At 34.5% G+C, this 14233-nt stretch overlaps 1 protein-coding gene across 2 annotated transcripts in view; it reads left to right on the top strand.

Moving 5' to 3' along the window:
- LOC106714277 (LIM domain transcription factor LMO4) overlaps window positions 1-14233 on the top strand; it is a 133972-nt gene that overhangs the window by 36603 nt on the left and 83136 nt on the right. The window contains exon 1 of one of the 2 annotated variants that reach the window (XM_014507277.2): window positions 13337-13635. The exons of the other annotated variant lie outside the window; for it this stretch is intronic. The gene's annotated coding sequence lies outside the window, so the exon portion shown is untranslated. Of the gene's footprint in view, window positions 1-13336; window positions 13636-14233 lie in introns of those variants that run through there. 2 annotated transcript variants of the gene reach the window in all.

Raw genomic sequence — 14233 nt, 5'->3', positions numbered from 1 at the left:
CCGTCTCGAGAATATATTTGAATAAATAACAGTTCAGTATATGTTACTATATCTTATATGAAAATTTATTTTATAATTCATTATCATTAATAATCCTTTTGATGATATTTATCTTTCTTAAAAATAGGTTACGTAAGAAGTTTTAACGTACAATTTAGAGGTTAAGTATTAGTTAAAATTAAAATATTAATATAAAACTAACGAACAAGATGGTCCTTGCAATGGTACAATTTTTTTTTTTAATATTAAAACTTATCTGTTATGGTATTGATGATTGCAATATTTATCATATAGCTATCTTCATTTCATTGTGTTAAAACCGATGTTCAAAGGTCAATAAAGCCGTTGCGATACTCGTGATCACCTCAAAGTGACTTGCGACTAACTACGGGTAGGTATCTATAGATCCTATCGCGCTACACAGATTGTTCGGTATCACGATATCTTACAATCCGATTAAGAATGTCTCCGTCAGATTTTAGGCGCGTAATTTTCTTTTATATTGTCGATAAACTGTGTACGATGGCATACATCATCAGATTTTGTGAGTTTCTAAGATTGTCGCCGATGGAGGTCGTATTTTTTTATTTCCTCTTATTATATTTTACTTCTACTATAACATCTTTGAATAGTTACACACTATAAACTGGCCGCACTGCCCTGACGTAAAACAGTTTCATACTAGTAAGAAGGGTAGCCGAACAATTTGCTGTATAGCAAATTAGCCTACCACTTTGTTTACAAAATTGTAAAATTTGTTCAAGCAAAATTTTTGTTTTCTAAGATAGTAATAAAAAATGAGTTAGCGAAGATTATTTTTAGTGTTATATATAACAAATTCTGGCAGTTCTCTAGTACAGATACTTAGATAGTCATTTTTGTTTAGTACTAGCTTTCGCCAGCGACTGCGTGCACGCGGAAGAAAAAAAACGTAATAAGTAGCGTATGTGTTCTTCCAAAATATGTTCTACGTCTGTGTCAAATTTCAAAAAGATCCGTTGAGCCGTTCCGGAGATGCTTTCAAACAAACATCCATCTAGGGTTGCCAGGTCGGCAAACCTACTAGCCGGACAGACCAGCCAGTTTGGCCGGACATTTGGGTAGAAAGGTCAGACACCCTATATTACTTAGGATTTTGTCTCAGTATTAATAGGTACACTCTCGTTTGGGAAATGTAAAAAGCCTAACAAAAGCCGGAAAATCGTTTAATTTGGCCGGACACGCAATCAAAAAGCCTACCTATGTCCGGCTTTATCCGGACGCCTGGCAACACTACATACATCTATCTAAACAATCGCATTTATAATATTAGTAAGATGTAAGATTATATTACATTATCTCTCTGAATAAATAAACGCAGTTATTGCATTGGTGTATGGAACAATTTTGTTTTGTTCAATGTTCATTAACTATAAGATCAAAATATAAAAAAAATATACAAGATGATGTTGTGAACAAATGAATCATATTGATGAATCTTACAGATTACATTACTTTGTGTTGTCAGTCAATGTGTGCCCTCCCCTGTGCATTTATTGAATCCCAATAAGATAACGGGACGAAGTGTCAACAGCCGTGATTATTTGAAAAGAAATTTCGTTGACTTTCACTTAAGCCATTATTCATAAGGGTCATATTGACTTGAAGGCTTACTTTGACAGGAACACGTTTGACATGTCGTAGTATGATGACGGAGTGAGGCACCGAGCAATGACGGTAAGTAATGGAGTCTCTCTCGAATCACTTACGTCACCATTACTTATTATAATGAGAGCTCTAAGATAAGAGTAATGCACTTAATTGGATAAGTTAATGTTGAGTATAATGATTATTAAGACGTCACTACACTGAAAGCGAAGCGAGTAAATTACTTTGGTTGGTAAAGTCACCTTCACTTGTGCCTCGGGTGAGATGCGGACTGGGACTTTCTGCCCGCCATGTTGCGCTGTATACTCTTTCGCATTTAAACTGTAAAATATTTTTATATTATTATTATAGTTTTGGAGTCAGAATTTCATTTGTCCCCGTAAGGAACATATTATGTTAACTATTATTATTGGTTGAATATATTAAATAGTTGGATTTGACAAAAACATATATTCAAATAAAATGTAAAACTTGAGAGTATTATTTAATTTGAAACTTTTTTGTTCAAGTTTAAATAGTACATTTAAAAAGTAAAAAAAAAATGTTTTTTTTTTAATTAAAAAGATGTGTAATATACTTTACGTATCATCAATTAGATAATATTCGATTAATTAAGGCATCTACAACAATATATGGCTTTGGGTAGCATTAAGCAATTGGTGTAGCGCGACCTTTTCTCTCCGAAACACTCAATTCACTCCACGAAGCGATAAGGCCGAGATAGCGTCGTTAAACAACCAGCATCATAACGAAATACTCAACATTTACAAAATGGATCACTACACTGATTACTACATTAATACGTATATCTGATATTTGCTCGTAAACTAATACGTTTGTATTAACACAGTCATTTTAATTTAATATTGAACTTAACTAAAATTATAATCTAATAGTTTAATGCAGATTTCTCATAATAAACCGACACTAAGAAGGCCCTTAGAGATGGCACTCGTTAGATCAAGATAAAGCTATTATCTTTTTCGTATCTTAAAAGATAACACTATGTAATATCTCCTTTAGATTTTTTTATCTTTATCTAGTAATAAATATAGGCTATATTACTCAGTGATAATGTAGCTTTCTAAGAGCAATATAATTTTTGAAATCGGTACAGTAAGTTTTGAGTTTATTCGTTAATTTTATCTTTTTATATAAATACTAGCTTTTACCCGCGACTCCGTCCGCGCGAAATAAAAAAAAAATAGAAAACGGGGTAAAAATTATCCTATGTCCTATTCCTGGTTCTAAGCTATCTGCCCACCAATTTTCAGTCAAATCGATTCAGCCGTTCTTGAGTTATAAGTGGTGTAACTAACACGACTTTCTTTTATATATATAGATATACGAATTCTTACCAAATTTTATAAGCATTAATAATTAGGTCTAACTTGGGAGATAGGGTAGTTTTTATCTCAATATTTGGTATTGCGAATTAAGTAGTGTGTATTCATCGATTAGTTCTGTAAATTCCTAATAGTTTGTCATCTAAGTTGCACAGATATCGGGTGGCAATTTTTATGAAATTTTATATGCATATTCAGTAGGTCCGAGAATCGGCAATTATCTATTTTTTAAACTAATTATAATATTAGGATAGATTTAACGCGTCTCAATGCATTACTTTGTCTGTCTTCATTTCAGAAATATATGGCATGTTACATTAAATTTGTATAAACATAGCGGAATAAATCTTTTAAGTTAATCTTTTAAATTAATTTAAAGAATAATCTTCCGGCTTTTTGAAGAGAGCAGTGTTGCCTAATTTTATCTAAAACTCATCAGTACTTTTTTATACATTTTATAATTTTTAACACTAATAACAATCTGTTCATCAAGAAAACTATTTAACTTACGAAATTTAAATGAATGAAAATAAAACAACTTATTCAAATAATTGAAAAGGCAATGTAAACAAGAAATTGTTATAAGTGGAGGCTTGCGTTACGAGGCGAATCCGTCGCGATTAATTAGCGAGGTGGCTAATTAGCGAGCTTGAGCCGGATCATTAGTAAACGTAATTGAAAAAGGCGAGCCATGGACTTTTCCAAGAAAAATCTACGATTAATTTACCTACGTCAGCGTAGTGTGGGTCTTGCTTCCCGCGCGCTACGCAACGCAACAAGTGGGACACGTTTTGTGTACTGTTGGTTAATTAGTGTCGAGGTTAACTATTAGTTCTGAACGAAACCTATTATTTAAAAATTTAATGTGTAGAAAATACATCTACAAGTTAGTTGTTTAACGGATAAAGAGAATAGAACGTAAACTGCTAATCCTTATAGTTGAAATATAAAAATAGACATGAATAATAAAATGGATAAAAGAAAGAGTAAACGATCTAGTAATGGATTAAAAATAGAGTTTTGTGATAATCCTTTTCCTAATTAAAAAGGCTTTAAAGCTATCATAACGCACATAATAAACTATGATATGATTAACCACTCTAGTTCAGTGCGGGTTGGTTGACTTCACACATATCTTTGAATTTCACCGAAGATGTTTGCTGTTTACATCACTATATTAAGTAAGACCGTCGGATAAACATACATATGTAAATCAAAAATCGTAAAAACAATTATACGTGGCGGGATTCGAACACTGGACCAGCAGATTACAAGTCAAGTGTCTTTCCTAAAAAGTATTACCACGATCGAAGTTTAGAACCTACAATTTGCACCAGAGCAGAATATTGCGCTCTATTCTAAAATGTTCTGACGATCAAATTGAAGTGGTATAGGTAGAAGGCATAAAGGCGAAAGATTGCATACCTGTACTCCATCCCGACTTACTCGAGGGTTGTGGAATACGAAATATCGATGTTTTTGTGAAAAAATATTACAAATAAGCTACAATTCTTTCGTTAAAAATTAAATTAAATTACTTTAGTTGAAATGGATAGTAGGTAACTATAGGTAACTTCATTTTAATGAAGTAAGAACTTGAGGAATTAAATATCGAAAAAACACTATAAGTAATGTTAGTTTATTTAATGAGCGTATTGTATGTATGAAATGAACTTATCCTCGTCCACTAATTAGCGCGTTTAATGAATTCCACGGTTAATTACTAAAGCGTAAAATACTGCTGCGATAACGTGAAGTCCGCTCGACGACTTGCATAATTACTTCAAATAAAGGATATTTCTTATTTCCATAGGCAGTCGCCTTTTAAATGACTTTTTGCATGTTACTTGAAAATGATTTAGAGTTTAATTACATAAAATTGCTTTTAAAAGAATATATTATTTTACAACTCTTTTTCATTCGATGAATAGTGATGTGCCGCTGTGATGTTATCTTGACATTAATTTAATTTTCTTGTAATTATATTCCTTATTACCATTTAATTTTATTTGATGGTAACATTTTACCACATAAAGCAACAATGAAGACAGAAACGGTACTTGATTATTGTGCCAATTCTGATAATAATATTAATTTCAATTAAAAAAGAAAAATTAGGCTAACAAGAAAGTCATAGCGAATTAATACAGCCAAACAGCAAACAGATTCGGGACGGTACGGAATCAATTTAGCGTGGCGTTTGGCCACTTATCGAGCATTGTCCGACTGAGATACTCTATTTGTGATTCCCATCCCTACGAACGACCGGCGGGGGGTGCCCGATGATTGATGGCCGGCGGGGCGAGCGGCACGCATAAGTGAGATAACAGCAGTTGCGCGCTAGCGGCGTCCTACTCGCAGGCACAGCACCCGGCCAAGTAATTGAATGGCAATTACCTGCGCTGTAAATATGACACAAGCGCGTAATTGTAGGAGTGGAGCGCGTGAGGCCCGCGATCTCAGTTAATACAGCTTTTAACATTCAATATGTATAAATCATATGTACACGTGTCTTTATATTTTCTAAGGATATTTATTGCCCAGTTAGGAGTTACTCATTTGAATGTAAAGAATTATTGGCAGGACAAAATTGATTTCAATTCATTTTCAACCATACAAAAAATGTATGGTTATTTACTTTCGGCTAGACGACCCAAACAGCAACTTCCTAGAATGAAAGAGTGTTTGTTCCACCTGGTTTTGTGAAGTAACAATACAGGGTTGTGAGGCCAATAAATATGAAAACATAAGTAGTATAGTGTTCTTAGTCTTATTGAATGCGGAATTACGTCACGCTTGTTTCCACATTTCTACCTAAAGACATTAATCGTACATTCATAACCCGCAAAATTAAACACTATTAAGTATTTACACCGCTACTGTTTAACACAAAAAATTACACTGTTTATTTACGCACACCGCATTCACGTAAACAGTTAACCTCGCTACTAAACACAAATATTTTTTTTACAAGTGAGACCAAATGTCATGTTTCTAGTGAGAACTAACGCAACACTTGACACCGCTTCGAGTTCAGTGCTACACTCAAAATTCATTGCGTCAACTTTACCAACTTAAACAGTTTTAACCTTATGACCTTGTGTTATGTTAGTCATTATGAATTCATGCTGTATGGGTAGGCGTAGTTTTTTGTTTTTAAAACATTGCGTTAAGTACCCAGCATCTTTTGATGCATGAAGGACTTTTGAATAAAGAATTACTTAGCTTGATCTTGGAAATTTGTATGATTTGGCTGATTTTTATATTTCAGTCATCACATGTTATTTATTCTAAATACACGCAGTAATATGGGATAAAAAATTTAAGTGACAGATGTTATTTTCAAAACAACTTCTGATATTATAATTAAATTAAACATAGCATAAGGGCTTAATTAACAACAGGAATTAACAGTAAATCGTTAATTGTGTTAAAGTTACAATGCCATGTGCAGTGGTCACAACGGACGGCGACCGTTGCGCCGCAGGCCCCAGCGCCACCTGTCGGCAAAGTTCACCATCCGCGTTACAAGCTCGCCCTGTCAAAGCGCTATTATTATAAAATTTATTAACATAATTATATTTAAAATAACCACCAACCAACCTTACACTTGTTGATAATAAAAAGCTTTTTTAAAACGATCATGTCATAATTTACATCGATTTAATTGACACTATTTATACTTTTTAAAATAAATTTTAACATAACTACAGATTATTTATTTTACTGAGTTCTCTACCAGTAGCACATAAATGGTAACTATCTAATATAACTCAACTAGATTGCCGCCTTGACTTGATGTAAGATGATTTCTACTCATATAAATGTGATTCCAATGTGACTATAGGTTAATTATTGTGAATATCAATCAAATGAATTTAGGCTTTTGTCGAGAAATTAAAAAAATACTTTAAAAACGTGCAAATTTGTATTTTTGTATCAAAGTAAACTCAGATCTTACGCAACTGCATGATAAAGGCAACCAGTCGACTTTTAATTGGCGTAATGTTAGTTTTGACCATGGAAAGGGAGAGGCGATCACCACTCTCCCAAACTCCAAACCTCCCCGCACTACAATTTTTCTCTCGCCCTCTGTAGCAACAGGTGGTTCGATGAACTGACGAAATTTTTGAAAACTCAATTTTGGCCAACGATACAGATGAACGTCAGGGATGCGTCAAAATTTCAAACTGTTCCAATATTTTTTTTCTGTTTTTAAGCAATTCGTGCTTTTCTAAAATTGATGAAATCAATGCGCTAACTGGATGGTTGAAATGAAACGACGAGATAAAATGTTACTGAAAAATAATTGTCTCCTGTTAAATTCGTAGTCATGTAACATAGAAATTGGAAGTAACTTTAGCATACCAAATTAAAACTGTGATAAAGTCCCTCAAGTATATACATTCATGAGTTATTTGTTAGAAATCTATTAATCGTTTTACTCGTGTTCGTCAATAATTTATGTACCAACTGTGGGCCTTGCAAGAATATTTGTAACAATCGCCATGGACAGCGACAAAATTTATAGCGTATCGGGCTTAAAGTACCTACACCAAAAATATTGTTTCATTTGACATAATTGAAGATGACGATACGAAGGCGATTGTCACAAAAATTCGTGCTAGGTCCACTGAAGTTAATCTGTAGCTTTAGTGAAGGTAGTATACTGATGTTAAAACACCTTATCAATGGTCATTAATTCGTCGGTTATTCGTGGGCCACTTAAACGTCAATCGTTCATTAATCCGAGCGGTGCACAATCGTTCATTTGGAGCGTTCTCACGCCTAATTAAAGTCTTTTTCGTGATTCGACGACCGCGTCTACCGTTTCCCCGAGCACAATGAACGAGTGATTCGGCGGCGAATAACGAGGGCATTTTGTCGGCCGCCTCTCACGTCCGACGCCTTCCGACGCTCAATGAAAGTTTACCTGCAGCCGTAACGAGCGATTTGTCCCCCGTCCCGTCCTCTCCCGTCCCGCGCCCGTGCCCATCCCAAATCAAAGCCCATTCACATCTGCATGCGGACACAATGCTGGCAATTAGGACGCATTCGCCCTACAATCGAACGTAATGCGCGCTCGTTCGATGACGTCGCCGGTTCAGAATTGTCTTGCGAATACCGTCGCCTTCACACATCTTTTACTTTGTACTGCTCACACTAATGCCAGAAAAAAGTTTTGTTGTTTACTATTACACACCGTTTTTAAGAAAATTGATGATATAACTGGTATTGGTCATAAGGAGCCCTTTGTATGCTTTGTTTTTATTTATTTTTAATCTGCAAATACGATTTTGTAAGTGTATTAATGTCATACATAAATTGATGAGCGATATTATTTTCTAACTGGGTCTAATGGACTGACCGAAGTTTGGAAAAATAGAAATTAATTAAAATATTTAAATCGTTATCTATTCAACGTTTAAGTTATGGTGGCCAAATGGAAGAATCTAATACTGCCTACCAATCCATATTCCACTTTAAAATAAACTGATAAAACCGATATCAATATCTATTAACACACGATGTCCATTTATTTACCATAAACTTAAATAACGAGCGTTATTAATGAACCTTAATGTATAACTTCTATTAACTAAGTTTAAATATAAATTAACTTAAATTATTCGAACCGCACGACTCGATAGCCGACGAACCGAGAACCTGATTAAAAAATTATAAATAACTTATCATTAAATGAAATCTTCAGAGTAAACAAAAAATAAAATAAAGTTGTTTCAGAATAATTTTTAGTTGTTAGACTATATGTAACTTACTAGGAATTTTTGCTCGTATAATAAAAATGTTTTTTAATTAATGCATAATGCTTAAACTATGGCACGGATTTTAACGATTTTAAAGATCGAAATATGATTGTAGCAATTAATATACTATTGTACATAATTTAAAATTATTATTATTATTATATTATCACCTAAATAGTATAGAAATATTTGACAAAACAGCGGGCAGATGTTGAGACGTAATGTCGCGGGGTCGGGTGCTTTGTGCGTCGCGTCATCGCCCCCTTTGTGAAGGCAATTCGCAGCCAGAGCGCCAGAGGTCTGGGTCAAACGAACATCATAAATCTCTACACCTGCTTGACTCACACTCACTAATGCTATTTTTCAAAGAAGACACAAGAGAGAGAACAGAGAGACAGTGCAGTACTGCTACGATGTTTGAACGCACACTGGTAAAACTTATAGCAGTACTGCGATGTCTACTGCTCTACCTCACTGTGCTACCCTCGTGTAAATATAGTATTACATTTGAACCGTAATGCGTGATCACTCAAAAGTGTTACTCTTGACATTCTTTAAACTTATGTTTTGGCTAATCTGTTGTTAGGTACTTTATAGGTACATGAGCATGACGCAGTATAATTACGGTTTCAAATCTACTATGTGTATATTTTTATTTATTAGCAGTTACTTTCTTTAAATTCACTTATTTTTTTCCGTACAGACTCTTTTATTCAAAAGTATTAAAATTGTCGTATTATCAGAAAGTGTTCTATGACCTACTTAGACATCACAAATTATAGATCTAAGCCTGGTAATTTTATTTATAAGCACTACTTCTTCAGTGAAATACAGGAGACAACACAAAATTTATTCATTCAAAGGTCGTAAAACTTCAAAATAGATGAAAATTGTCAATTAACATATGAAAGATGTCGTAAGATTGAAAATTATGTCGTTTATTCACGTTTGAGCTTTGGCTTGAAGCCATATTGTTAGTTTTGCAACATATGCCTGTGGGTGCTTCTATCAATTTAAAAAAAAAACACTCTTAAAAAATTACGATAAAAATTTCCGACCTCTGTGTGCCAATTAGTGTTATCATAATTAAATATCTTGTTTTAATTGTGTTCAATCGCTGTAGAAGGTCACATGGATAATAATCAACTGCTAATTAATAAATCACAGCAGTAAAACAACTGGTTTAATTAAAACTCGCAAAGAAATATAGATACAAATAAAGTTTATTACGTCATTCCGCATTAAAGATCCAGGAATTATTCAAGGCGTATATCGAACGACGTAATGTAACGATTTATGTGCCTCAAAATCTTCCTCTCTATGCTATCCAAATAACTCCATCCTTCTGTTTTAGATTTTAGTAAAAAAAATATAGTTTATTAGTACTAATCAATCTATTTGATTTTGCAAAGGTGAATGCTGTGTACGTCTAACGAGCGACTTGGCAATGTATTGTACGCACATCACAATGGCAGTTCGTCTCGCGCTGATTTTACAACTGGCTGAAGCGCTGCTGACCTGTATTTATGTTAAACGAAACATGGCATTCGAGTTTCACACTGTACCAGGAATTTTTCTATTTTAAGAACGTCTATAGTTGACGATGCGAACGTAACGAGGCGAAAAATTAAAACAAAACTAAAGCGAATAGTTCAAACGTGCGTTTTAAACGTGTTTAATTCCATATCATATATCATCCGTTATCATATTCCATAAAATATAAATGCAAAGCTTTCAGATTTTTTGTTTTTTTTTCAAACAATTTGAAACAAGTATGTAAATTTTTTTAACGTTTCATAGTTTTGCCGTGTCTATATTATATTCCTATATGTACTTCCCTGTGCTAAAATAAGTAACGGATCGGTAGTCATCAGCATAAAATGAGATAAACCAGTCGTTTGCTAGCAATAGTCATCTTTAACAACAAACTCGCCTACGCTGCACAATTTCTCTGTAGAGCCTCATTAGGTTATAGTCAAAGTATCGACAAACGCTCTACAATGATTCAAATTAACAAGTCGACAATCGTGCAAATGGCGTGTGGGTGATGTCCCAGGCAGTCTCGCACTGTTGCAGGACGTCTGGTGCGTCATTAAGGAGGTATTCAGGGAGCACCGACCACCGACAATATTCTTCATTTGCGTACCGGGCGCTCGTCATTTGGCGCATTGTGACAGACGGGGCTGGAGGCCGTCCTTACTGCACCCATGCACCACCGCCTTAATTGTACCCTTGTTCGCTGCTCTGGGCTCTAGGTGTTACAATTTACACTTCATTTGCGTATGTTCCCCGGTGCTTTGGACTTTAGCGTCTTCATTTTAATCGCTATATTTCACATATAATATTCAACTAACTGTTTATGTTTTAGTCCATTACGTGTAAAAGAAATGTCCTTGCAACGTTGTTAATAAGAACTCAAGATACCGAGAAAAGGAAACTAATAGACTATGTTGGACCACCTGGCCAAAAAATTGAATAGCATTTTAAATTTAAGACGCAGTACGTCAATTCTGGGTAAAGCTTGAAACCATTAACGAATTTTAACAACCCGGTCCTTGAAAGCTCAGGTACATGCGAAATGTTTGTTCGGCGTTTTATATGAAAAAAAAAACAACACGCCACAAGGACGCTGTTGTACGGAGAGGTCGCCTGACCAAATAGAGCACTTCAATTTATAAAATAAAAATTAAATTCCACTTCTTTACTTATATATAGTCTACATACCAAATTATATTGTATGTTATTAATAATACTGGCGTTCACCTGTCATTTTAATCTAATCTAAATCTAACTCTGCATGCAAATAACAACCTTAACTCAGCGTGAAATGGTTGAAATTCGGATGTGTAAGTAATACAGACTAATGTAAACGGAGAATACCGGACAGGTTGAATAACGGTGCATTTGTTTTCGTAATAAAAGCCTCAATATCTTTGGACTGTGAGTCACCGATTACTACATTATATTCATCTGGACGTAATACCCATGATAAATGAGACGCATTAAATTTAAACAAAGATTAATTACGAAAACCAAGTCCACTTTGGTAAGTCGTTACAGTTATTAATTCCACACAAGAACGTGTAATTATGAAAACACTTAAATAAGATAAGCTATCGAAAAATAAGAAATATGTTAGTTGGTAAGTCCAATGACGTATTAAACACGTGATTGTTTAAAAACGTACATTTTTCTTAGTCTTTGAATAAATTGTTATAACAACTTGTCTTTGTAAGAAAGTTTTTGCAGTGAAAACCTACGGTTAGATTTTACCCCTACTGCACATTTGTGTAAAATAATAATACAAGCCGTTCTCACATAACATATTGACTTAGAATTAATTTAATAAAGTTTACATTATTGAATTAATCCCAAATTGTGGGGACCTCTTTCTTGTAAGCCGATACCCATCGTCTGCAACGAGTTTCCTATACCTGCGCCTTTCATGGCGGCCAGTCCTTTACCAATTTATAATTTGTTTTTATTTTTTGCACCTTTAAATAGGTATCATAAGAATCAGTGGGTAAGCGCATTAAATTAAAAATAAATGGGCAAAAACTGCAATACCGTCGTTATTTGTTATTTATATTTTCAGACATATTATGACCATTGTTTTTTTAATTATAAAGATATATAATTTTTATTTCTTACTTGAGTGCACGTTAAGTATAAATTACCATAATGTGAGTGTGAAATAATTTTGCATTAACAAGGATGCGAGTATGGCATAACTTTACAATTAAAACATAAAATTGAATGGTGTCGCAAACTTTTTTTATTAAAAATTGATTTGGTCAATGTACAAACATCCTGTTAACAACTCAATCCAGCTACGATGATTAGTTGAGTACGCCACTATTGGTCACATAGGCAGGTATAAACAGTTGTATTTTAGAAATATATGACAAAAACACTTGACCTTTGAATTATGAAATTGATATTATTGATGTCTGTGACCATCGAATGTCAATCAATTACAGTTTAGTCAGTATACATTTAAATGGGTACAAATATTGGTGAATTGACATAAGGAAACATGCTGGGGCTGTCTGTGGTGTAGCTAGGACTGGAGCCTAGTGAATGTCTCACTCATACAGGCACTATAAAAGCCCTTATTAGCCAGTCGTTAGCCGACACGACGTCGTCAAAATAACTCACTACGACTTTATTTTACTTATATGCAAATACACTCCAATTAGCGGAGCTTGCATTTCTTGGTAGGTATAACTCATTATTTCAACCGGGATTTTTTGCGACCGTACCGCAAACGCAGTAATTAACCATGGCCGGGACGGATCCTTAAGCGTCCGCTTATTAACTTCTAATCTGTGTTAGAAACCGTCGATCTTAATAAATTCAGTTAAAGTAATAACTATTAGGTGAAGGCTGCGGCCCTCACTAATATTTAAAAACTTAACGTTCATCGTCGTAATGACGACTCGGCGAGTATACAAGGGGGAGGCGAATTAATCAAATAATACGGTGCGGTGGTGCGGGGCGGCGGGCGTCCCGCGCGTCGTCGCCCTCCCCCCGCACCGACCGCGTGGCCGCCTCAGTCGCGACCGAAACGCCGTAAGGGGAAGTGTCGTCAGTCCCCGTAAACATAACTACTTTTTTCGCAGTTCCACACAGTTTTGTTTTAAAAGTTTCAAAGGAAGTTATGTGCGTGAGTCTCTCGTCCTTCTAGACTGTTAAAGGATACGTGACTGGTCTTCGCTGTGTAGTTTATTCAGTTTACACGTTTAATTGTGTTTATTTTTTGTTATTGTTAAGTTTTTTGTTTGGTGCATCTCGCCGGTCCGGAGACCGGCGGTCCCACGGAGGCATCAAGCCTGGACGCACAATTAAAGGACCACAAAGGACAAAGCCTTTAGGTAACTATTTGTGTAAATTTTATAAAACGGAGATGCAATACAAATGTTAGCTTAAATCAAGGATATAGAATGGTATTAGTTTCTTGCCTAATTACCATCACAAAAATGTCAACAGCTTTCTTTAATGTATTGTTGACATGTACATGAAATTAGGTTTAAGAGCGAAGAAAGTTATGTTTCCTTTCTTAAATCAAGCATTTTGATGGAAAATGAATTGCACGCGGTATACGATTGCGTACTAAAAACCAAATTTATCGAAAAAATGTTTACGGTGAAAAATTTATAACGAAATAAAATATGATACAGAATCTGAACTCGAAATGTAAATATCTGTCACCGAATGTAAATATTCATTTTGACATAACCTCATTTGCCACTGACACTTAAAAACCATCACTTACTGTTCCTAGAACCACGTGCCTTTTTATTTATATTCGGGCTCAACATACGTAAAAATATATTATGAATAGACAAGTTGTTTTTAAAATGTACAAAAATATACGAAATACTGAAAGTAACATAAAATCATTTGCAAGAATAGAGTAGGTATTTTGATTGATACATCAAATCAGTATGTATTCATAACCGAGACCAAAGT

The sequence above is a fragment of the Papilio machaon genome, chromosome 1 (assembly GCF_912999745.1).
Source record: "Papilio machaon chromosome 1, ilPapMach1.1, whole genome shotgun sequence".
Lineage (NCBI taxonomy): Eukaryota > Metazoa > Arthropoda > Insecta > Lepidoptera > Papilionidae > Papilio > Papilio machaon.
This window is presented reverse-complemented; position numbering and strand designations above follow the sequence as displayed.